Source organism: Trichosurus vulpecula, chromosome 2, assembly GCF_011100635.1.
Source record: "Trichosurus vulpecula isolate mTriVul1 chromosome 2, mTriVul1.pri, whole genome shotgun sequence".
NCBI classification, from domain to species: Eukaryota; Metazoa; Chordata; class Mammalia; order Diprotodontia; family Phalangeridae; genus Trichosurus; species Trichosurus vulpecula.
The window spans coordinates 298,617,089-298,644,779 of record NC_050574.1 but is presented as its reverse complement, the minus strand read 5'-3'; positions in this window follow the sequence as shown (position 1 = coordinate 298,644,779).

Sequence of the window (27,691 nt, the reverse complement as noted above, 5' to 3'; positions counted from 1 at the left end):
CTCTTTTTCTTTTTTCTTATGTGTGTGTACTCCCAGTGTTTAGCACAGTGTCTGACACATAGTTAAGTGCTTAATAGATGGTTGTTGCATTACCTTATTGCCTAAACCTATGCTCTTATGGTACTATCTAGCCCTAAATCCAATGATCCCATGGACATGAAGACATGATAACTGTCTTCAAGTATTTGAAGAGGTGTTTGGTAGAAGAGAGAATAGACTTTTTCTGCTTGGTCCCAGAGGACAGAAGCAGGAGTGATTAACAAAAGTTGTAGAAAGGCAGAATTTGGGTCAATATAAGAAAAAATAGAACTTCTGAACAATTAGAGCTAACCAAAAAGTAGAATTAGTTGCTTCAGGAGATAATAGATTGCTGCCCACTTCTCAGGAATGGTATGAAAGGATTCCTGTTGGGATATGAATTAGATTCATTAGCCTTGACTCATTCCAGATTATATGACTTTGCTCTTGAACAGCTAAGCCAGGAAAAGGTAGGGGGCACTCAAAATGGTGGGTGTGGTGGCAAAGGCACTGAATGGGAAGCCTGGAGGATCAAAGGCAAACTTAGCTTCCTTTGTAATATTATCAGTGAATGATCTTACCTTATATTAGGAATGAATGAATAAAAAGGATTTTGTTAAATGCTCACTATGTATGAATCACTGTGTTTGGGATATGAATAGAAAAGCCAGACAAACTAATGCTGTCTAGGAGCTCAAATTCAAATTCTGACTGGAGAGGCAACACATAGAGGAGGCTCCAGATTCAAGTCAGATTGAAGGCCCTGGGGTTTTTAAGTACAGCAACAAAGCAGATGATGTCTTCTTTAATGTCATTTCCATTGACAAATCCATATCTGTTTCTGATGTTCAGGGATTTGGTAAGAACTTTCTTTTCTTAGTCTTCAGTAAATGTGGCTCTCAGAATATTGACAGAAATGGGAGTAGGGAGGATTATAGGGGAAAAGGTTTTTTTTTGTTTTTTTTTTTTGTTTTGTTTTGTTTATTTTTTCCATGGAGAAGGCAAGCAAGGAGAACTGCTATGGCCCTGTTCCTGCATAAGGGCTGCTTCCTTAGGCTCTTAACCATTTACTTTTCTTCATAGATATAAATGATGATGTCTGTAAGACTAATCCCCAATATTTACTTTCATTCCACAACAATAGTAAAGGCCAAGTCTCTGCCTTCTCCCCTTTCAGAATCTCATCCATGTACTAAAGGAATTCAGGACTTGAGTTCCCTTGGTTCTTGGCTTTGTTTATTGTATAAAATAGAATGATAGATTGACATTTGGGTGATATCAATTGTTTTTAACATTTGAATTTTTCTTCTGGAATTCCTGAAGCTTTCTGTAAGATGTACATGTGAAGGATGCATGAGAAGGGAATGACATTATGGTCTTTCTTGGTGTAGTGGGTGAGTGATGGTACTGCCATTTGACAAAAAGAGTGAATTAGTACAGGGTAGATTGGTCATGCCCTAGAATTGGTTCCTGTCATATGGTTATAGATTGAGGTAGAAGAGTTTTTAAAGGTCATCAAGTCCAGCCCCCTCATTTTATAGGTGAGGAAACTGTGGCCCATAGAGTCTAATCCTTTCCTTCCCCACTCTAGCTTTTACCTCTTTTTTAAGTGTCTTATGACACACTAGCTAAGTTTGGAGATTAGTTCTATCTGTATAGCCGAGAAAAACTTCCTGAGCTGAAGACAAGGGGTACATAGTATAAGAGTCCTTTTGTACTATTTGAGTTTCTCATTTATACTTTGATCTCTAGACTACTTGCCTGGATTCTTTGTTGGTGGAGTTGTGAATTAGTACAACCATTCTGGAAAGGAATATGTCATTATATAGAGAAAACATCACATCATTAACAAATTAGGGGAGTGAGGAAGAAATAACCATTTGGGTTTGTGGATAGGGGAACAGCTCATGACTAAACAATAGAGAGGATAATGGAAAATAAATTAGACAATTTTAATGCATAAAATTAAAGAGGTTTTGCATACACACCTGCTTTAGCTAAAATCATAATGAAAACAGTTAACTGGGGAAAATATTTGTTGCAGTTTTCCAATATAAAGGTCTCATTTCCAAGTTATTTAAGGAATTGATTCAAATTTATAAGAATAAACCATTCTCTAATTCATAAAAGATCAAAGGATAACAGGCAATTCTCAAAGGAAAAAATACAGGATATCAGTAAGCATTTGAAAAAAAAATCAGAATCACTAATAGAGAAATGCAAATAAATACGAGTTAGGATTCTCCTTCACACCCATGAAAGTGGCAAAATTGACCAAAAAATGGACATAACCACCCACTTTTGTCTACCATACTTCTTGGTAAAGACTAGGATAGAAATAATTAATTTTAATAATTCTGATTTTCAAGTACTATAACACTAGTCATCTGTACTGGAACCCCAGACAACCACCCCTAGTCTCCATAGAAGCAATTAGCTTCCTTATGTTATTGAACTGTTCCTTCTGAACTCTTGGAAGAATTCTGCACTACCTACTTCAGATCTACTTCCTGTTTGGTGACTTTAACGTGCAGATCTCTGAGACTCTGAATTTGATCCCCCTCCCCAGATGATTTATAGAAAACTCACATTACCCACCCTGCCTACATATGATACTTTCTTGGTCTGTACAACACCATGAGATCTCATACTCATCAGCACAGCCTCACTTCTCAGACTACCTTGCTCTGCTGATGACTGTGACTTTTGTTTGCTAGATTTTTAACTTACTGCTTTAGGCTGATTTTAAATATACATTCAAGTGGCACCTTGAAGCTTTTAGAGATTCTCCTGGCTGTTAGTGCCCTCCCTCTGGTAATCAATCACCTGTTATTCTCATTCTCTCTCTCTCTCTGTCAGTCTCTCTCTGTCTCTCTGTCTCTGTCTCTCTGTCTCTGTCTCTCTGTCTCTCTGTCTCTCTCTCTCTCTCTCTCACTCATTGTGTGTGTGGTGTTAGGTCTCTCTTACATATTGAATCTTTATTTTCTCTCGCCTTCCCTTTCCCTCTCCTTCTGTCTTTCAGTTTCTCTGTCTCAATCTGTTTCCATCTTTCTGTTTCTGTCTCCATCTCTCTATCTTTGTTTCCCTTCTTCTCCACTAAAATGTATGTTTTTTGAAGGAAGGGGCTGTTTCACTTTTGTTTTTATATCCTGACTGCTTAGCACACTGCCTGCTACCTAATAAACCTTTTAAAAAGGCTGATAGATCGATTGATTATTACTTTCTACTCTGCTGATACTCTGCCTTGGCTATGACTGATTCTACCCTGGGACTACACTTCTGTTTGGAGCATGGTCAGCCTGCAATATAGTGATTTGAAGATCCTTGCAAAGGAGATAAAGAACTCACCAAGATAGATTCAGAGACAGCTGGAAATATTTGGGGGCCCTCATGTGGGAGGCAGAAAAGCAACAACATTGACTCTGGAGTCAGAGGACGTGAGTTCAAGTCCCCCTGACACTTAGTACTTTTGTGATCTTCAGCAAGTCACTTGAACTTTAAAATGGAGTTGGACCAGTTGGTTCCTGAGGTCCCTTCTAATTCCAATTCTAGATCTATGATCCTGGAAGATACTCCTTTTTTCTTATGAAGACATTTAATTTTTTAAATGGGTCATGAAAAAACACTTTGCATGAAACAGAGCAAAGAAGAGGAAAAACATAGACCCTGTTGAGAGGATCTTTGAAAAAACCACTCCTAATATAAAAATTCTGATAGAACCCAAGAGAGAACAGCTTCTCAGAGGCAAAAGTGCTGGCTGATGGTAGAGAGAACAGCAGAGCATTATTTCTTTTTTAAAAATTATTTCTTTTTAGTTTTTAACATTCACAAGATTTTGAGTTCCAAATTTTCTCCCAATCTCTCCCCTCCCCCACCCCAAGATGTCATGCATTCTGATTACCCCTTCCCCCAGTCTGCCCTCCCTTCTATCACATTCCCTTTATACCCTTCCCCCCTTACTTTCTTATAGGGCAAGATAGATTTCTATACCCCATTACCTGTATATCTTATTTCCCAGTTGCATGTAAAAACAATTTTAAACATTTGTTTATAGAACTTTGAGTTCCAAATTCTCTCCCTTCTTCCCTCCTCACCCATCCTTATTGAGAAGGCAAGCAATTCAATATAAGTTATACATGTGTAGTTATATAAAACTCTTCCATGGTAGTCATGTTGTGAAAGACTAACTATATTTCTCTCCATTGTAAGCCACCCCCAATTTATTCTATTCTTTCTTTGATCCTGTCCCTTTTCAAAAGTGTTTGCTTCTGACTAACCCCTCACCCAATCTGTCCTCCCATCTATCATTTCCCCCCTCTTATCCCCTTCCCCCTTACTTTCCTGTAGGGTAAGATACTCAATTGAGTGTGCATGTTATTCCCTCCTTAAGCCAAATGTGATGAGAGTAAGGTTCACTCATTCCCTCTCACCTTCCCCCTCTCATCCATGATTGTAAAAGCTTTTTTTTGCCTCTTTTATGTGAGATAATTTACACAATTCTATCTCTCCCTTTCTCCTTCCAATATATTCCTCTCTCACCCCTTAATTTTATTTTTTAGTTACCATCCCTTCATATTCAACTGATCCTGTGCTCTCTCTCTCTCTCTACATACATATATGCATATACAAATATATATACACATACATATATGTATATATACACATGTATATGTATATATGATATATATGTATGTGTGTGTATATATACATACATGCATACATACATACATATATATATATATATATATATATATATATATATATACTACTACACACACACACATACATACCTTCCAACTACCCTAATACTGAGAAAGGTCTCATGAGTTACAAATATCATCTTTCCTTGTAGGAATGTAAACTGTTAAACTTTAGTAAGTCCCTTATGATTTCTCTTTCCTGTTTACCTTTTCATGCTTCACTTGATACTTATATCTGAAAGTCAAATTTTCTATTCAGCTCTGATCTTTTTATCAAGAATGCTTGAAAGTCCTCTATTTCATTGAATATTTATTTATTTCCCCCCTGAAGTATTATACTCAGTTTTGCTGGGTAGGTGATTCTTGGTTTTAATCTTAGCTTCTTTAACCTTTGGAATATCATATTCTAAGCCCTTCAGTCCCTTAATGTAGAAGCTGCTAAATTTTGTGTTATCCTGATTTTGTTTCCACAAGACTTGAATTGTTTTTTTCTGGCTGCTTGCAATATTTTCTCCCTGAAGTGGGAACTCTGGAATTTGGCTATAATAATTCTAGGAGTTTTCCTTTTGGGGTCTCTTTCAGGAGATGATGGTTGGATTCTTTCACTTTCTATTTTCCCCTCTGGTTTTCCTTGATAATTTTCTGAAAGATGATGTCTAGCCTCTTTTTTTGATCATAGCTTTCAGGTAGTCCAATAATTTTAAAATGATCTCTCCTGGATCTATTTTCCAGGTCAGTGGTTTTTCCAATGAGATATTTTACATTGTCTTCTATTTTTTCATTCTTTTGGTTCTGTTTTATAATTTCTTGATGTCTCATAAAGTCATTAGCTTCCATTTGCTCCATTCTAATTTTTAAATAATTATTTTCTTCATTGAACTTTTGGACTTCTTTTTCCACTTGCCAATTCTGCTTTTTTAAGGCATTGTTCTCATTGGCTTTTTGGACCTTTTTTGCCATTTGGGTTAGTCCATTATCAAGGTGTTATTTTCTTCAATTTTGGGGGAGTCTCCTTTAGCAAGCTGTTGACTGACTCATTTTTCATGATTTTCTTGCATCACTTTCATTTCTCTTCCCAATTTTTCCTCTACTTCTTTTACTTGATTTTCAAAATCTTTTCTGAGCTCTTCCATGGCCTTTGACCAATTCACGTTTTTCTTGGAGGCTTTGGATACAGGAGCTTTGACTTTGTTGTCTCTTTCTGGTTGTATGTTTTCATCTTCTTTGTCACCAAAGTAAGATCCTATAGTCTGAGTTTTTTTTAATACTGCTTGCTCATTTTCCCAGCCAAATACTTGGCTTTCTAACTCTTTGTTAAGGTAGGATTCTGCTTCCAGTGTGTAGGGTGTCCTGTCACAAACTTCAGGGGTTTTGTGCAGCTCTTTTCAGAGATACTTCTAGGATCCTGTAAATTTTCAGCTCTTCCAAGGTGGTATGATCAAAGGAGAGATGTTTACTAACCACAAAAACTCTTTTCTGCCTTGGAACTGTGAGGAGGATTCCCTCTCTTCCCCCAGCACATTACTTCTAATGTAGCTAATTTGAATATGACTATTTGGGGGACTTTGAAGGTAACTGCTAGGAAACTCTAAATCAAAGAACCGTTTTTGGGAATATGAGACTATGATATATGGACTTTTTGTCTTATACTTGAAGCAAATGTGTCTTGGATTTTGTTTTTTCAACCTATGTTAAAAATGAGTCACTACACATAAGGAGGCCTTGACTTGAGATCAGAAGCAATACCAGAAAATTAGGAGTTAGTAACTAGAGAACTCAGTAAAGAGAAAGATCAGAGGAGCTGATGAGAGAAGCTGCTTACAGAAGTCAAGCCTTCTGGAGACAGAACACAAAGACTACAGAAGTGGGAAGGTGCAGGAGCTGAGAGGTTGACAAAATCTGAGACCAGTTGACCAGAGACTAGTTGATGTGAGGTGCTGATCTGACAGAAGGAATGATCTGCTGTTTGGAGGAGCTGATTGAAGGAAAGGGGAATCCTCTACTGTGTGTCAAGAGATGACTTGAGATAAGGCTGCCTTGCTCTCTAGAGCTATCTAAAGCTTGAGAGAGGGAAAATCCCTCAACATTTCCTTTGACTGTGCTCTATTTTTCAAGAGGAGAAGATCCCTCAAACCTTGTAGAAAGCAAGACCTAGGTAGCTTTGCCAATCCCAAGATTAAAGGGAACTGCTTTCCCTGAAATAATGCCACCTTGCCTTGGTGCCTAGCCAAATGTACACTCCTGGAATTTTCTGTAAACCTCATATTTAAGGTTTCTGGTAACCAAAGAATTTCAAACTGCTTCAGATGCCTGAGAGCAGCAAACAAAACAGCTTTGTCCAGGTTGAGAGCAGAGAATCTCAGAACAGGAGAAGGTGATATCACATAGGAGCAGGTGATATGACACAACTTATTACTAAAGAGGCTGGAGACATCTTGGCCTGAAGTCCATAGTTGTGAGTGGTCCTATGCACTTGGGTTCTCCTATTCGTGTACTTTACAGCTAGATTTCTGTAAATGTGTATTTAATCTCCTCTCTCTATCCTTATTTCCCATACCGTGTGCATTGATAGGAGAGTGTGGTATAGGTTTATGGGTTGATTATTCCTGCCTTTTACTGAGTAAATGTTATTTTTATTCTTGATTTTTTTCCTTCTTGTTTAATAATATTTAATATGTAAGAGATAATGGTGACTGGTATGTGTAAATAGGAAGCGCACTGGTAGAGTCTCAGAAGCTATAGTGAATGTAGAGATACAAAACCCAAGAGGAAGATGTAGTTGTGTCATGGTCACGGCTGTCTCCCACTTCTGGGATAACCCCATCCTGGACTTACCAGCATGAGTTCAGATATATTTGTTGGGGGTGTATCAGCCAGCCAAAAGACACAGAGAGATAAATGGGGGTGTGGGGGATTTGGGTGCCAGATAAGATACCATATTCATTCATTCTTGAAATACAAGCCAGTGGCTAGACAACCTTTTAAGTCTTTCCAGTTTTAGAGCTATGATCTTATGACTAGATGGTCACTGAAGTCTCTTTCATGTCCAGATCTATGAGCATATTCTTACGATCATCTGAATTATTCCTACTTTCCCATAATCATCCTGAGCAATTAAAAATCTCTTTAGAAATGAATCTTCAGACTTTGATCATAAAGAAATAAGCTATCTATTAGAGAATGAGAGCTTCTTCATCATACTAAGTCTAGATACTTTACTTTTTTTTAATCCAGCAAAGAGTACATGGAATCTTATAGTACCCTTGATGTAAACAGATGGTATAATTTTGGTCATTATGTATTTATGCTACAACATTAGAAAGGCCAAAGAGAGCTATGTGCCAGTGCCTGAAGGAAGTTTCTGTGCAACAACAAAGAATGAATCCATTCTACTGTCAGTCACATAAAAGGGTAACTCCAGGCACTAGAGGACATTTGATTGGGAAGCCAATAGAGACCATACATTTTGACAGGGAAAATGTATTTAAGAATGACATATATATTTATGTATTTATTTTCCCCCAATTTTCTCTGATTAGTCTCCTTTACCCACACAACTCAGTCAAGTAGAATTTATTAGTCTAGATTTTGAAAAATGTGAGTTTTATGAAGGAGCAAATTAAAAAAAAATTATTATTAATTTGGGTTGGTGCCTGAGCTCTACTACATTGTCATAGATAAAAGTGAGTGTATATTAGATTGGAAGGTAGAAGCTTCCAAGGATGATACTGTGTGTACTGTTGTCATTTTGTAGATATTTTACTCTGAGGAAAAATATTCCAGTGTGTAGGGTGTCCTGTCCCAAACTTCAGAGGTTTTGTGGACCCAGATGAGATATCTAAACTCTCTATGTCTCTTTCCCCATTTCTGAAGTGAAGGGGTCAGACTTGATGGTCTCTAATGTTCTTCCAACTCTAAATCTATGACCCCATGAATGTATCTGAGTGTTGAAAGGATCCAGTGGCCGAAAGAGCATATAGTGGCTTGCTATCTGAGAAAGATCTGATCTTCAGACTTCTAAGGATTGCCCCTTCAGCTATCCACTGGCACCCACTCTCTCTCACACACACACATGCTCTAGAAATACAGGAAAATTGCAGTCAGTTTTGCCGTTGCATTTTTATTATATTACTTCTCTGTGAGAGGCAGCAGGGTGCAGTTCAATGGTGTCAAACTCAAATTGAAAAAAGAGCATCACTGTGGGTGCATGTTGACTTAGTTTTAAACTATAATGTTATTTATCTTTATTGTATTTTAATTTATTTTGTTAAATATTTCCCAATTACATTTTAATCTGGTTTTGGCAACATTCAGGAGTGTTGTGGGCCACATACTTCCTGGAGCTGTGTTTGATGCTTCTGCTGTAGTGGATTGCTGGACTTGGAATCAGAAAGAACTGAGTTCAATTCCTGCCCCAGCTATGTTATCCTTGGCAATCAGTCGATCAGCAAGCATTTATTAACCATATACATTGTGCCTGAAATTGGGGGGGAGGGTAGAAATGGGGAGAAAATTTTTAATTCAAACTGTTGTGAAAATCAATGCTGAAAACCAAATATGTTAAATAAATAAGTTTAAATTAAATTAAGAATATAGATAAATGGATAATAAGAACAAAGAATGAAATAATCCCTACTCCCAAAGAACATCTAAAACATTAACAGTATAAATATAAAGAAATACACACAAATATAGTCAGTACAATTTTAAGATTTAATGGCTTTATACTGCACTAAGGTTTTTGGAACACTCTGTGTATGCAAGGCAGTTTGGGAGATTGGGGGTTTTGGGATCAGGAAAAATTTCATGCAGAGGGTGGTGCCTGACTTGCATCTTAAAGGAAAAGAGGGATTCTCTGAGGTGGAGGTAAGATAGAAGTCCATTCTAGGCGTAGTGGAAAGACAGTGCAAAAAAATAAAAGAGATGGAAGATATGGAAGATGCAGAATGAGGAACACAGCGAGAGCCAATTGGTTGGATTGCAGAGTGTGTTCAATGAGGATGGAAAGATGGGTTGGGAATAGGTTGTGGAGCATTTACCTCTCTGTTAGGCAGGGGCAGCTAGGTGGCTAAGTGAATAGAGTACTGGGCCTAGAGTGAGGAAGATCTCAATTCAAATATGCTTTTAGACACTTATTAGCTTTGTGATCCTGGGCAAGTCACTTAACCTCTGTTTGCCTTAATTAACTAGAGAAGGAAATGGCAAACTAGTCTAGTATCTTTGCCAAGAAGACCCCAGCCAGGGACATGTCAGACATGACTGAATGCACAACAAACCTCTCTGTGCCTCAGTTTCCTCATCAGTAAAATTTGGGGTTTGGATTCAATGACCTCTATGGTCCCTTCTAACTCTAGAGCTATTATCAAATATTCAAAACCTTGAATAGATCCTCATCACCAATAGAATAAAGAGCAGACTCTTTATAGCCAGGAAATCAAGGACTTTTTTTTTTGGCAGGGCAGTTGGGGTTAAGTGACTTGCCCAAGGTCACACAGCTAGTACATGTGTCCAGTGTCTGAGGCCGGATTTGAACTCAGGCCCTCCTGACTCCAGGGCCAGTGCTCTACTCATTGCACCACCTAGCTGCCTAATCAAGAACTTCTTTAATCTGGCTCCTACTTCCCTTTTGAAATGCATATCTCTTGTGACTCTCCCACACAAGCCCTCTGTTACAGTCAGACTGTTCTCACTGTACCATGAATATCACTTGAGCCTTTTTGCATCCATGTTGTTGAAAAGCATTACTTTAAAAAACAAAAACACAAAACAAAAGAAACAAACCAACAACCAACCAAACCAAACAAAACTGGGGAAACTTCTACCAATTGTACCTCTATTCTTTTTCTGTGTCCTGGTGTCACTTGATTAATAATGTTTTCCTGCATTCAACACTCTCCCCTCCTCTTTCCTCCTCTCTCCCCTCCCATTCTCTCTCCTCATCTTCATGCTCTTTCTCCTCCCTCCTACTTCTCTTTGTCTCCTCCTTTCCTCCCTCTCTTCCTTTTCCTTCCTCTCTCCCTCCCTGTCCCTCTCTCCCTTCCTCCTTCTCTCTTCTCTTGCCCTCCTAGCCTCCTTTTTCCTCCCTTCTATTTCTATTTCAGTTAGCTGACACTTCTTATCCATGCTGCCTCTGTGAAAGCAGGCTAACTGTATCCTTCATATTTCTACTGGATCTATGGTTATTAGATTTCCAGTGAGCTTGGGGGTGGCTCTTAAACATCATCCCTGTCAATTTCTTAACAGCAGGACAGCAGAGTCACAAACTCTTTCTTGGTTTAAGAAAAAAAAATAGATTTAGTTGAACAGCTGTTGCATTACCTTCAGGCAACAAGATTGATGAAAAAATGGATTTTATAAACACACCCTTCTGCTCTGGGACTGAAGGGAAAGCCTGTCTTCTATCAAGCAATCATGTTCTCAGAGTTCATTTTAAGTACTATTTGTATTAAAAGCTAAGCTTGATCCATCTGTTTCTATGATCAGAAAGGTACTACATCATAGACCCCAAATTTGATAAAATCCTAGACAAGGGAACTAATGTTTTGGGACATGGGTTCCAGCACAGTAAATACCAAATAGTATATTACTAGGGTTATAGAAGCTGGAGGTAGACGTGGTGAATGTTTCTACGTGTTCTAGTTGAAACTCACAAATCCTATCTGTACTAACACTGATCTTTGTATAGTGAGCTAGCTCATCCTCAGTCTATGGAACTTTTCCTAAATCTGGAAACATTGCAGGCAAGGACATTTACATCTCTAATTCATCTAGTTATTGACTTGTCAAATTCTTCAATTTGCTCATTACTATATATAGCATGGGTTTAGCATGTTGAGAATGATAATGATAATGTAAGTCAGCTCCCCCTCATGTCATTGATGTATTTATATTTTCAGTTAAAGGTTTGTAATGAATAGAAATCTATTTTCTCCTATTGACAGTCTCATCATGAGAAAAAAAGAGAAAAACAAGTTCAGAAAAAAATATCAGAAAAGAGAAGAACAAATTTCAATGGTTAAGCAAAATAAATTCTTTCATTTGTCATATTCAAAAAGTGTTATTTCTTATTCTGTGCCCCTTCCACTCATTACCTCTCTGTCAGGATGTGGATTGCATGCTTCCTAATCAGATCTCCGGAATCATAGATAGTCAATGTGTTGGTTAAAGTTCTTGTAGCTTTCAATATTGTTTGTTTTCACACTGTTGTCATTGTATAAATTGTTATCCGGGTTCCTCTTATTTCATTCTTCATCACTTTATAGAAGTCTTCAAAATTGTTCATTTTTCTAAGATTGATGCTACGGTATTGATTGTTCTACTAATTCTGCTTACTTTACTCTGTATCAGTTCATATAAATCTTTCCATGTCCCTTTGAGGTCATCTATTCCTTTTTCCTACAGCACAGTAGTATTCCATCACATTCAAATACTACAATTTGTTTAGCCGTACACCAATTGATAGGCATCCCTTTAATTTCCAGGGTTTTTTGCCACCATGAAAAAAGCTGCTGTAAATATTTTTTTAAAAACCCTCGTTTTATAGATGAGAAGAAGCCAAGAGTACTTATATTAGTTAATGGCCTACCTGGGCCTAGGTCTCAAGCCTCCAAACTTCCCATGTGCATTGTTGCTTCCACAACTTAGGTAGTAATGATGATATTATTTTAGGTCACATTTATATATTTTTATAGTTACAGAATGATTTTTGCACATCATCTTTTTTTTTTAAATGCAATTTATTTATTTAACATATTTGGTTTTCAGCATTGATTTTCACAACATTTTGAATTACAAATTTTCTCCCCATTTCTACCCTCCCCCCCACTCCAAGATGGCTTATATTCTGGTTGCCCTGTTCCCCGGTCAGCCCTCCCCTCTATCACCCCCCTCCCCTCTCATCCCCTTTTCCCTTCCTTTTTGTAGGGCAAGACAAATTTCTACGCCCCATTGCCTGTGTATCTTATTTTTTAGTTGCATACAAAAACTTTTTTTTGTTTTTGAACATCTGATTTTAAAACTTTGAGTTCCAAATTCTCTTCCCTCTTCCCTTCCCACCCACCCTCCCTAAGAAGTTGAGCAATTCAACCTAGGCCACACATGTATTATTATGTATAACCCTTCCACAATACTCATGTTGTGAAAGGTTAACTACATTTTGCTCCTTCCCAACCCATCCCCCTTTATTGAATTTTCTCCCTTGACCCTGTCCCCTTTCCAAAGTGTTTGTTTTGATTACCTCCACCCCCATCTGCCCTCCCCTCCATCATCCCCCCACCTTTTTTTTTTTATCTTCCTCCCTCTTCTTTCCTGAGTATGTATGGTATTCCCCCTCAGGCCAAATCTGATGAGAGCAAGGTTCACTCATTCCCCCCTCACCTGCCCTCTCCCCTCCTCCCATAGAACTGCTTCCTCTTGCCACCATTATGTGAGATAATCCACCCCATTCTATCTCTCCCTATCTCCCTCTCTCAGTATGTTACTCTCTCATCCCTTAATTTCATTTTATTTCTTTTAGATATCTTCCCTTCATCTTCAACTCACCCTGTGTCTGCTCTCTCTCTTTTACATATATGTATATCTACATATATATAAACACATATATATATACACATACATGTAGATATATACATACATACACATTCACTTATATATATATAAATATATATATACATACATATATATATATATATATATATATATATATATATATATATATATATATATGCACATTCCCTTCAACTACCCTAATACTGAGGTCTCATGAATCATACTCATCATCTTTCCATGTAGGAATGTAAACAAAACAGTTCAACTTTAGTAAGTCCCTTGCAATTTCCGTTTCTTGATTACCTTTTCATGCTTCTCTTGATTCTTGTGTTTGAAAGTCAAATTTTCTATTCAGTTCTGGTCTTTTCACTGAGAAAGCTTGAAAGTCCTCTATTTTATTGAAAATCCATATTTTGCCTTGGAACATGATACTCAGTTTGGCTGGGTAGGTGATTCTAGGTTTTAATCCTAGCTCCATTGACCTCCGGAATATCGCATTCCAAGCCCTTCGATCTCTTAATGTAGAAGCTGCCAGATCCTGGGTTATTCTGATTGGGTTTCCACAATACTCAAATTGTTTCTTTCTGGCTGCTTGCAGTATTTTCTCCTTGATCTGGGAGCTCTGGAATTTGGCAACAATATTCCTAGGAGATTTCTTTTTGGGATCTATTTGAGGAGGCGATCGATGGATTCTTTCAATTTCTATTTTGCCCTGTGGCTCTAGAATATCAGGGCAGTTCTCCTTGATAATTTCCTGAAAGATGGTATCTAGGCTCTTTTTTTGATCATGGCTTTCAGGTAGTCCAATAATTTTTAAATTATCTCTCCTGGATCTATTTTCCAGGTCAGTGGTTTTTCCAAGGAGATATTTCACATTGTCTTCCATTTTTTCATTCCTCTGGTTCTGTTTTATAATATCCTGATTTCTCATGAAGTCACTAGCTTCCACTTGCTCCAATCTAATTTTTAAAGTAGTATTTTCTTCAGTGGTCTTTTAGACCTCCTTTTCCATTTGGCTAATTCTGCCTTTCAAGGCATTCTTCTCCTCATTGGCTTTTTGGAGCTCTTTTGCCATTTGAGTTAGTCTGTTTTTTAAGGTGTTGTTTTCTTCAGTGTATTTTTCAGTATTTTTTTGGGTCTCCTTTAGCAAGTCATTGACTTGTTTTTCATGGTTTTCTCCCATCCTTCTCATTTCTCTTCCCAATTTTTCCTCTACTTCTCTAACTTGCTTTTCCAAATCCTTTTTGAGTTCTTCTATGGCCTGGGGCCAGTTCATGTTTTTCTTGGAGGCTTTGGTTGTAGGCTCTATGACTTTGTTGTCTTCTTTAGGCTGTATGTTTTGGTCTTCTTTGTCAGCAAAGAAAGAATCCAAAGTCTGAGACTGAATCTCGGCGCGTTTTCGCTGCCTGGCCATATTCCCAACCAACTGACTTGACCCTTGAGTTTTTCAGTGGGGTATGACTGCTTGTAGACTAACGAGTTCTATGTTCTACGTTTGGGGGGGAGGTGGCAGCTCTGTCAGAGCCGCACTCCTACTTCCCCAAGGACCCCCAGTCCAGACTGGGCTTAAATCTTCAGGAGGCTGTTGCACTCCTGCTCTGATCTGCCACTTAATTCCTCCCACCAGGTGGGCCTGGAGCTGGAAGCAGCAACAGCCGTAGCTGCCCCACCTCCGCTGCCCCCGGGGCTGGAAGCCGAACCCGCGAACTCCCTCCACTCCCGCAGCCCCCTCCACCAACCTTCTCCGCAGTCCCCGGTGTCCGTGGGTCGAGGGGTCCGGCAACCGCCGCAGCCCACTGAATCAGGGCGCTAGGGCCCCCCTCCCCCCCCCCCCCCCCCCCCCCCCCCCCCCCCCCCCCCCGCCCAGCCCCTGCTCTGGATGGCCCAAGCCGCCCAGGCCGGGCTCCGCCCCACCCCGTTCCCAGCTCCCAGCTCCGTGCAGAACAGACCTCACCCAGAGACCATCCAGGCCGTCCCGGGCTGGAGCCCTGCCTCCCTCCACTGCTCTGCGGGCCCCGCCGCTCCAGAATTGGCCCAGAGCCACCTCCATAGGTTCTTGGAGGGACTCGGGTACGGAGCTCACTCCAGTCTGTGCTTACCAGCCGCCATCTTGGCTCCGCCCTTTTGCACATTATCTATGTGGCCAGGAATAAGGAAGACCTGAATTCAAATCTTTCTTTAGACATATTAGCTGTGAATCCCTGGGCAAGTCGCAAACCTTTACTTCAGTTTCTTCATCTGTAAAATGGGAATTATAATAGATCCTACCTCCCAAAGTTGTTGTGAGGTTAAAATGAGATATTTGCAAACCTTCAGGAGTTATTTAAATGCTAGTAACCATCATCATTATCATCACCACCATCACCATCACTTCATTTCATCTCCACAATAGCCTTGGGAAGTATGTAGTATTATCATTTCCCCCATTTTACAAGTGTGGAAACTAAGACTTTTAGGTTCATGGACTTAGCCAAGCTGAGAAGTGAAGGTGTCTAAACTTGTCTCTGGGTCGATTTAACTCTATCATGCTGCTTCAAATACACATGTCAGCATAGATCCATTGGTCCTAAATTTTGTATTCTAGAATACTATATCCTGTTTATTTTATTTATTGTATTATATATTTTATCATATAATACTACATTTTTATTCCATAATACACATAAAAATCAAATCCAGGTGATCTGACTTAAAGCTTTGTTGTATACTAGCTATATTACTACTGGTAAGTCACTTTGCCTTTCTGAGGCTCAGTTTCCTCATCTGTAAAATCGGGATTATAATACTTACAATTCTTACCTTACAAGGTTGTTGTGAAGAAAGTGCTCTGTGGACCTTCATGTAGATTTATAACTCCTTGAGTTGGGAAGGCCCTCAGAGTCCATTTACAGCCATTTAATTGTGTTAGCAAGCCTAATCAAGAATCCCCTCCAGACCACTCCTGACAAGATGGAAAATGTGAGTTATAAAAATACATACTCCATTCCTCCAGTGAGGGTAATATGGTAGTCTCCTATACAACTTAATTTAATTCAACATGGATTTATTAAGTGCTTACCATATTCCAGACACTATGCTAGGCTCTGGAATACGAAGACTAAAATGAAACCTTCCCTACCCTCAAGCAGCTTACGTTCTACCTAAGAAAATACAAGTGCTACTTCATTTTTGCACATAGACAAAAGACAATACATTTTATGACTCTAATATATGGCCCATGGGCCTAAAAATTTTAGCCTTTTCTTTTTACCCAATTGTTTAGCATTCATTAATTACCTGGTCAATTAGGGTCAAACTACCTGTTTATTCCCAAATGTTGTATAACTTACTGTCCTTAGATCTCATGTTTCACATGAATCTTCTCTTAATAAAGAGGTCAGTAATATTTTTATTTCCAAACCTCTCACCAATAGAAGTTGGGTGACTACACTGATATTAATATTATCTTTGGTGTTTAGGTGATTAGGCATCATTAATCCTTTTATCACCTCTATTCTTATTGCCTTTAGGTTACATTTAGCTATATGCTACTTCTGTGAATGGAGACTCACTGCATCCTGGACTTCTCCCCTGGGTCTATGGCCATTAGATTGCCAGTTGGTATTGGGGATTTCCTCAATATTGTCTCTGTCAGTTTCTCAAGAGTAGATTAGGCTGAGTGACAAGGCCTTCCCTTGTTTATAATTATGATTTGGAGAGGAACAGTTGTAGAAGCACCTTCAGGAAACAAACTTGAGAGGGAAAAATGGATTAAGACCATTAGTTCTAATGATCCCTTCCTTCAAAACCCAGGGAAAACTCAGATTAATGTGGACCACCTTGTTGCTTCCATGGTCTGTTCTCAAGTCAGCCTTTTCCACTTTTACAACTCATTTTCTACTGTATTTTTTATTTCCCCATCTTATTCTACTATTGACTTTTTCCCCTGTCCTAAATGCCTTTTTTTTCAGGCTCACTAATTCCTTTCAACAAGTCAACATGCATTTATTAGGAGCTTGTTTTGTGCCAGCACTATGCTAAACACTGGGAACACAAAGAAAGCCAAAAACGAAGCCTGTGCTCTACAGGGCCTCTCATTCTGATAGCCAAGACAACACACAAACAACTGTGTTCACACGAGATATATGCAGTGTAGTCTTCCAAAATGATTGCATAATTTCATAGCTCCACCATCAATATATTAGTGTGCCTATCATTCCACAACCCCTTCAACATTGAATATTGACATTTTGGGTCAACCTTGTCAATTTGCAGAGTGTGATGTGAAACCTCAGAGTTGTTTTGATTTTCATCCGTCTTATTTTAGTGATTTGGAGCATTCTTTCACATGGTTGTGAATGTTCTAAAATTCTTCTTTTGAGAAGTATTTGTGCATATCCTTTGACCACTTATTTTTTGGAGAATGGTCATTTTTTTTTCAAGTTCATAGACTTCAGGTTAAGAACCTCTGAACTAGATGATTTATAAAGATTCCTCCATGACAAACATTCTATGATTTTGTGATCCTCATCCTCTTTTGAACTTCTATATTATTTGTTTCATTCAGTTGATATAATTACAAATGGCCTAGTGACATCACAGTAAACATTGGCACATAGTAAATATTTAATAAATATGCATCCATCACTTGTCCCATGCTGTTGAGGTATACTCTGCTTTCCTGTTATTTAACTTTTCATTCATTTGTCCATGTCTTATCTCCCAACTAGATTTATAAACTTCCTGAAGTTAGGGACCATTTGATACTGCTGGAGTGTATGAGAGAGTACACTTATCTTGGAGTCATGATTAAGTATGAGGATTGAACTTAAGGTCTCTGATTCTAATTTGGCCACCCTGGGCAAGTCACTTGATTGCTCTGAGCTTCAATTCCCATTTATATAAAATGAGGATAATTATACTTATACTGACTATATGACAAGGTTGTTATATATGGAAATTGCTTTGTATAAAAAAGTAAGTTTTAAAAAAATCATTGATATCTTTTGTTCTTACATCACCTCCATTTCCAAATCTATTTCTTTTTTTAACATAAAATAAGAAAGATAATAAAAGCAATTCAAGAAAACCAACCAACCAATCAACTGAGTCTGATGGCATATGCAATTTTCCATACCCATAGTTCCCCATCTCTCCAAATAGAAAAAAAAGATTTAAAAATATTTTTACTATGAACTTAATAATCAACAGACACAGTTTGACATTTTTTAAAAGTGGCTCATATAAAACCATAAACTATAGTTACTTACATTTTAAAGTACATATTAAATTTAATGTAGTAGCAAAGCATTGCCCCATTTGTTTATTTCCTCTTCTGAACTTTTTTGGTTCTTTTCTGTATACTTTTATTTTCTATTAATGTTCTTTCCTTTCTTTTAATTTTGCATCTTCATTACTACCTATTACCTCATTCCACAATCTCCATCTAATCCCCAAACAGAAGCTTTTTCTTGTTACAAAGTCAAGTAAAACAAGGCTACACATTGGCTAGTATACCTATGGTTCATAGGTTCTCTGCCAAGAAGTGAGTAGCATCACCAGTTTTCTGGAGTCACAATTGAACCTTGCACTGATCAAAGCTCTATACCCTTTCTTTTAAAATTGTTTTCCCTTAAAAGATTTCAGTCATTACGTAAATTATACAAGTCCCCCAGGTTTCCTCAAACCCATCATATTCAGCATTTCTTAAAGCATGATAATATCCTCTTGCATTCATAACTACAAGCTGTTCAGTCCTTTCCCAGTTGATGGAAATCAACTTTGTTCCATTTGTTTGCTACAATAGAAAGTGTTATGTGTACTTTTGTACACATGGATCTTTGTCATCTTTGTGATTAGTGCCTAATGATATTGATGGGTGAATGGGTATGAACAACTTAGTGACCAGAAAAGTGAGTTGCCCTTATGATGCCTCCCTTTCCCATTCCAGTTTCACCTTCCAAATGCATAGCAGTCTCTTAACCCTACTAGATACTTGGTTTTTTTTTGCTTGTAGGAGTCTCCCTGTATAATCATAATGTCTCTTACTGGTGCTATACTCTAATGCACTAATAAACTGACTACATTTACACTAAACCCTCAGTCTGGTCTTGGTTTGGGGCCTTTACAAAAGAGATCAGCGGCATTCCCAGGATCCTTGAACCTCCATGCACCTTGACGCTCCAAGGCCCGAGCTGAAATGGGAGGCCTGGAAGTAAAGCTGAAAGGGCAGTAATGAAAGCCTAATGCTAATAAACGCCCAGGCTATGGGCATCTGAGCCTCACATAGTGTGATGTATATTTGCAGTAGCCTCCAATGCCCTTTTCAGCACTCTCTTTACAGCTCATTGGTGAGTAATAAGTCTTGACCAGTATTGGTCTCTGACACAGGTAGTAAAATACAATCTAAAAAGCACCCAATGGAGAATAAAAGTCAGCATCAGGACAGTGTGGATGATTTCTGAGGCAATATCTTTTTCATCCTGGATTGCCAAGTACAGGATCCAGGGGGCAGCCATTTTGTTCACGGTATAAATTACAGACTGGGTAAAATTGCAGCCTGTTTCCAGGGTGTATAAGCTTGCAAAGAGTTATTTTTTTAAAAAAAGAGTTTTGCTAGTGATGACCCTCAAACTAAATGAACTTTCTCCTTTGCTTATGCATGCTGTGAATCCCTAGATGCCAAAATGTGTGCAGAGAAGGGAGACTCTGATAGAGAGTGATAAGGAGGAGAGGTTATTTGAATGAATTAGAATTGTTGGGTTTGGGGGAGAGTAGGATATGACAGATACAATTGCCATCTTCCATTTTTGAAGGCCTATCATAAGGAAGAGTGTATTCTGTTTCAGAACGCAGAACTAAGGCCAGTTATGAACTGTCCAATAATGGAAACAGCTGCCTTGCAAAGTAGTGAGCTTCTCACCTGTTTCAGTGTTCAATCAGAGATGATTACCTGTTAAAAACATTGGAGAAGAGATTCCTGTCTTGATATTTACTAACTGGACTTTGAGGTCCTTTCTTACTTACAGATTCTATGAAATAAATAATAATTGTTCCCTGTATTGGTTAAATTCATGTCTTTAAAAAAGTCACCATTATTCCTCCCTCTCCCACCCACAGTTATTTATGGATTAATATGGACTATGTTTGCACATTGTAAAGAGGATGGCCAAAATGTTGTTCCTTCCCTAATGGTCTGTGATGTTATAGACAAGGAGGATGCAGGCCAGAGATAAGCATTTTGAAGGAATATAGGTTAATTTAAACAATGAGGATAGTTAGTGATTCTAGCCCATTAGTATAGAAACCCCATGCTACACAAAGAGCATTTTACCTTGGTCATACAATGGGCATAGATTGGCAGATCTACTCTCACTGTCTCACCCACTTTTTGCCCATATCTCTGCACACTGGCCAGCAACTCAGTCTGAAAAAAAGTGCAGTTTCCAAGTGCTTTACACATTTTCGTCCACACCCTTGCTAAGGCTTTTTGGATGGACTCCTATAGTACTTACAATCTGTGGCACTCAGTTGGGATTTAATCATATAATTATGACAATAATGCATTACATCTAATATGTGGCTTTTAGCTAACATCTAGTGTTTTCACTCTAATTTTTATCTTTGCAACATCTCTAAACAAACATCAGTTTTACAGCTCATAAGAATATAGGATGAGGAATCAGAAGGGACCTACTCTGAGCTCCTAATTTTACAAATGAGAAAATTGAGTCCCAGGCAAGTTAAATGAGCTAGTTAGTAGCACAGCTGAGATTAGAACAGAGTTCTCATGACTTTCAAATCCAGTCCTCATTTCACTAAATCATCTATAATTTGATGTCTCACTAATTTCTTTCATCACTTCTTATGTTGCTTCAGTCTATTCCACTTGCTTTATCTATCCTCCTGTGACCGTGCCCTGAATGAATATATGCTTTGGATGAAGATGAGGATGAGGATGATGTTCGATCCACTGTGATCTCTCTCAAGAGAATCAGTTTGGTTCTTACCCAAGGGAATAGAAGATTTGTATATATCAAGAGGTTACCCTGTAGAGATTTGGCAAAGCAACAGTGACTTAATGATAGATTGCTTTTCAGCAAATGAATTTGGTCCCAGCATTTCTATTAAACAACATGGAGAAAACATAAACCGATTATCTTCTCCAAATATTCAGAAGCCAGAAAAAACCTTAATGACAGAGAAAAGTACCCTCAGGTGCAAGGAACAGGAAGAGTGACAAGGATACAAGCATGGAGAAAGAAGGAACAAATAGTCAAAGTAATTTGTTTTCTAAGCAATCAAGCCATTTGTCTGGACCCAGTGACATGCCTATTGATCTCCCATATTCCTCAGGTGGGGGGAAAGAGCAACAATCCACAGCCTGGAGGAGCAAGAGCCGGACAAAGAAGTCTCTTAGTTATGGCTGCTGCTCTGGCCTGAGGATTTCTCCCAGAGTTATAACGGATGAGTTCTTGGCAGGGGTGAGTAAAATCTGTCTCTAAATGTTTCCAAGCCCAGCAAGTGGCTCACAAAAAGCTGCCTTGCAATGGAGCTTCCTTCCTGTCCCTACTGAGTGAAATGGACTGGGATGTGCAGGTAAACAAACCACTCCTTATGCCTTTTGTAAGAAAGGCAGCAAGATGTAGTTGAAAGAGCACCAGATTTGAGTCAGAATCCAGACATGCTGATTTTTAATTTGATTCTTACCACCTGTGTGATGATGGGATCCTAATGTCAGACTCAGAGACAGAGGACCTTGGTTCAAAACCCACATCTGTGATTCATTAACTGTAGGCCTTGGACAAGTCATTTGACCACCTGGAGCCTGAGTTTCCTTATCTCTATGCTGGGGTCGGATTAAGCAGTGTTTAAGGTCCCTTTTAAATCTAAATCTATGATCCTATGGTTGCTCTGTGCCTCAGTTACCTCTTCTGAAAAAATGAAAGCTTTAACATCTCTTAGTAAAAGAAGTGAGTCCACCATTTTGGTGGATGCAAAATTGAGTATATGCTGTCAAACATGGTTGCTGTATTGGTTTTTTAAAATTGTTTATCTTTGTTACAAGAATAAAGTCTCTTCACATGGAGGGAGCTAGGATCCTGTCTCCAGGAGTCATGATAATGTGTAATGGAAATGTCTTGGAGAGACTGTGGAGATAGTCTCAGATTGGTTCTGGTTGGTTAAACATGTGGTGAATGGCAGGCTCTTTGATTAGCTGAGGAGGTCTTTTAAAAGGCCTTAGTTTTTGCCAGATTTTCTAGCTACTTTCCCTTTGGCTTTGCTCCGGTGATATGGTTACACAATGAGAGACAATGTAGAAAGTGTAGAGGCTGTGGGCCTTTCTTTCCTTTGAAACCATGTAGTTCCAAGAAATGGGCCTTTGTCCTTGGCTTATGCATTTGTTCTTTTCTGTTTTGGATCAAGGTGGTGGAACCTCCAATCTAGTGAGTTTCCAAAGGTCAGGAGGGCACTCCAGCAACCCAGTATTCTAGAGCCAGGGTTTATAGGCAGCACAGCATATATGCCTAAATGAGCAAATTGTGGTCTTTGGGAAAGACTACTGAGGACCCAGTCAAGAGGTAGCTGAGATAAGGACTTTTCTAGCAGCAATGACACATTTGGACATGAGCTTGGTGGATATGAACAGTGCTACATAGGAACTGAGTGGAATTAATAAAACAGAGGTGGCATAGGGGACAGTATATTCCCAGAAGTTGGAGGGGGGGGGGAATGTTTGTACTTATATCTTTGAAGCAAATATCCCTTTGTAAATGTTAATTGATGTCAAGTAGTTAAATAGAATTGTAACTTTATTCCTGGCACCTAATGATGGGGGGAATATAGCTAGTATAGGGTTCTGAGACTGGCAATAGAAAAGAGAGAAGTCCAAACCCTTTATAGTAAGCTAGAACCCTACAGGTTCAATGGGAAGATTAAGGAGAAATTAATGTGACAAAAAAACATTAATAAAACAACAAAAAGGGGAAAATAAAACTTGAATGACCTAACTCACAAGGTAAGAGGATAGTGCTTTGTACACTTTAAAGTGAATATAAGAAAAATTTGCACTAAATAGAGTAGGCAGTAGGGGACAATTGTAGGCTCTTGTGCAAGGGAGTGACATCATGAAATAAGTGTTTTAGGATGATTAACTTTGTGGCAGTATTTAGAATGGATGAGAGAGGTAAGAGACTGAAGTCTAAGAAACAAGCTAGAAAGTTGTGGTAATTCAGATATCTGGGGAAAGAATCTCTAATAAGGAGGATAGCATTGAGAATGGAGAAGAAAGGGTGAATTGGAGAGACATTTAAATGAAAGAAATTATAGGACTTGGTTACTGACTGGCTATGCAGCATGAAGGACAGGGAAAAGTCAAAGAAAACTCCAAGTTTTTAGCCTGAGAGATGTGAAGAAGAGTGCTTAAACTGATTAAATTTGGATAATTAAAATCACCGGAATCCAAGTGCAGCCTTGGGGGCTCTCTTCTAACAAGGTGTCTCCCATGAATATATTAAAATTGAACAGAATTCCTTGAGAGGTATAACAGAGATAACTTGGTTCAACAGTATCAGCACCAGGTGATCATATAACATGGAGACAAGCTGTCAAGCCATTTAGCAGTGTCAAGAAGATTGTCTTTTGCAAAGTTTGAATGAAAACTATTCCCTGTAGGCAATCAGATTGTTTAACCCTCCTTATTGTCTTGGCTAGCCAGACTATATTGGGAGCATTGTGTTAGTTTTGAAAGGCCACATTTTAGAAAAGATCTAGAATTCTGGGAAAAGCTTGGAGAAGGACAGGTGGGATAGTAAAAGGTCTTAAGATCATGCTAGATGAAAACTTGTAGGAACTGTGTTTGTGGTACAGTGGAAAGAATGTTGGATGTGGCATCAGAGGATCTGGTCTCAAAATCTTCACTCTGCTGCTTACTACTTGTATGATTTGGTCAAGTCATTTAATCTCCTTTGGCCTCAGTTTCTTCATTTGTGAAGTGAGAGGGTTGGAGCAGATGGTCCATAAATCATTTTTGGTTTTAAATATCTCATTCTATGATTCTATATTAGATTTGGCTTGGAAGGTTTCCAGATAACACCCATTTTCAGATGACATTGTGTTGATCTCAACGAACCATGGCACACTACAGGGCCTCATCGATGAGATCAATTTTGAGGTCACTCAAAAGAGTTTGTATTCATAATTTAAAGAGGAAAAATCTCCAACTGGATAGAGAATGCATATTACCTAGATTATGGCATGCAATTTATTGGGTTAGTTTTTATACACACACACGTACGTACATACATACAGACACACACATCTTAGGTACAATGTAGATAAAACACTAGCTTAAAAATTAAATAGGAGGAAGAGAGTAAGCTGGATTGCATTTGTAAAATTGTAAAACACTTTCAATTATCCCAAGATTTGTCTGCAGCAAAAGCCAATCTCTTTTTGAATGTCAATACTTTTTCAGTGTTACTCTATGACTAGGAATCTTTTATGTGAGAGATTCATAGTCATATAGTAACACCATGCTCTCAGGCAAATCAAAACTAAATGTGTCCCAAGGAACAAGAGAAAAATATAGAGTGGGTTTAGGCTGAAGAAGTGCTATTGATGTTATATACAAAGAGTGATCAAAAAGGTGCTATCATGGATATTGATGACTCCAAACAGAGATGGCCTGGTGAAGTGATGAGATTAAGGGATATCAGATGAAAAGCCTTAGTACTCCACTGGTATAAGTGAAATATTAAAAAAACAACAAGACCTCTAATAGGTTTGATACAGACATGAAAAAGCATCAGATGGTAAGGTAAATTTGGGTTGTGTTTTACTATGACATTGATGAGATCCAGGTTCCTTTGAAATGTTGAAGTAAGTGCCATCCATGTACTTGGGCCACTCACATTTGTGACAAAGGCTGGAAAACTGGCTCTAGAAGGTCTGAAAGAGGCCTGGCAAACTGAATGCACAATGAGTAACAAAGCCAGAACCTGAACTAACCTAATTATCTTACCTAGCCAGTCATAACTGACCTGACTGATTTCAAGGGTAAGATCTAGAAGAAATGATGTGATAAAATAAGGCAGAAGTTCCTTGGGCATTTATTTGTATGGGAGACCATGGATAAGTGTCAAGGCTTTCTACAGTCTTTTAAGTTCCTCCTTTTCTATTTGTATCCTTAGAATTGGTTCTTGTAGTGATTAATGGAAAACCTAAAGAAGGGTTGCATGCTGATTTCAGAGAACACACTGGGAAAGAAGCCCATCGTTGCTGGCAAAGAATCTGGGATTAAGTGATGAGTGGTAGCATTGAGAATTGAGGAGACAACATCTAGAGCCAAGACTTGGAATTCCTGGTGAAATTAAAGTGTGGTGATCAACCAAGTATAGCAGGCTTGTGACACTATGTCTCTTGTAGTATACTAATCAAAACATCAGTGGTGGTAGATTCCTAAAAGTTCATCAAATTTACCTGCCCCCAAAGAATCTCAAAAATGTTTGTTAAAAATATTCTACAAGGAGCCTTGATGAATTCCCTTAGTATTGTATTGAATTCAACAAACATTTATATGATTCATACTGTGTTTAAGGGACCATGTAGAGTATGATATTCTAGGTCTCAAGTTTGAACAACCAGGGAATCTCCCTATGCACCTAAACCAAATCTAGTGTAGTTGTTGTCTTAGCTTGTTCTTTGTTTTCACCAAAAATGGAAAATAAAATGTTCCCCATCCTGTAGAATATCATAAAGTTAAAGGCAATTTAATAACTTTGGGGAAATACATTTGGTCCAAATTCAAAACTATTGGAATTCTACTAGGGAACTCTATGCTTGAAGGGACATCAGAGTCATACTGAGTGCTTGAAAGCGTCACCAACATACTGATAATGTGTTGTAGACAAAAGTCCTGTACTGTTTCTTATGGGGTGATTGGTTTTCTCAGGTTCGAGTTAGTTTATATTCAGTTTGTCTTGTATACATTGTATACAGTAACAGCACTGTTGTAGGATGATCAATTGTGAATGACTTAGCTATTCTCAGAAATACAATGATCCAAGACAGTTCCAAAGGACTCATGATGAAAAATGCTATCCACATACTGGAGAAAGAACTGATAGACTCTGAATGCAGATAGAAGTATACTATTTCTCACTTTCTTTATTTTTTGTGTTTTCTCTCTTTTAGTCTGTTTCTTCTATCATAACATGACTAATATAGAAACATGTTTTACGTAATTGTACATATGTAACCTATATCAAATTGCTTACCGTGTTATGGAGGGGGGAGGTGAGGGAGAAAATTTGGAACTCAAAATTTTTATAAAATGAAATGTTAAAAATTGTCTTTATGTGTAATGGGAAAAAATAAAATACAATCTAAAAAGACTGACCATTCTGTGAGGAGAATGGTAGAATACAGTTTCCCACTTACAATGAACGACAATAATGGAGCAGAGCTGTTGATTGTCCTTCATTCTCAAAGAGGACCGTGACATCAGGAAGGTGATACCATGACTTGAAAGTGAATTGGATTTAAGTGAGGGGGGGCTGTGCAAAACCACCAACCTCATTCTCTCCTCCAGAGCCATCTGGGGCAGAGAGTACCCAGTAGTCATGGTGTTCCTGGAGTTGAAACCAAGCAGAACAACTGATGGGAAATGAAGAGAGGATATTCCAATTTTATTTTGTTTTTTTTCTTTAGATATGACCCAGCAAAAAGGGTCACTTGGACTGAAACAGATTTTTCTCCTTCAAAACAGGATTTAAGGTAGTACAATTTGGTTGTGGAACTTACCAAACTTTTGGGTAACCTGTTCATTTTTTTGAATCCTCAAATTTTATCCAATTCTGTCTTTTCTTTCTTCTTTTTAATTTTAAATCCCTCTAGTTCATTCATCTCCTCTATCCAACCCATAAGCATGGTGGTAATTTAGTGAATTTAGCTTATCATCTACCTTAATATTCAGTGTCAGCAAAGGGGATACTTGTGCAGGAGAAGCAATTTAACCAAAAGTTCCTCAGAAGGAAGATTCTAAAGAATTGTTCTATTTTTTCCTGAAATACACTAAAAACCCCTGAGTGGATTTGATTGAGATCTAATAAATAGTATCATCAAAAGTGTCATTTCTTAAAAGCATGTGAATAAGCTTGGGGGTATGTTATGAACCTGTTACTCATCATATGAAGCTTCTTTTCTTATATCTCAGCAAAAAGGGAATATTTTTGAGAGCACAATTCAATTTAAGAAACATTGATTAAGTTGCTTTATCAGGCAATGCACTTTCCTAGGCTCTAAGGTTTCAAACATGCATGTACATGCATGTGCACATGCTCACACACATACCCCCAACTTGCCCTCACAAAGAGGTTTTCATTTAAGGGAAGGATAGATGAGTTCGTAATAAAAGGGAGAATGGGATAAGGCAAGGGAGGGGACCA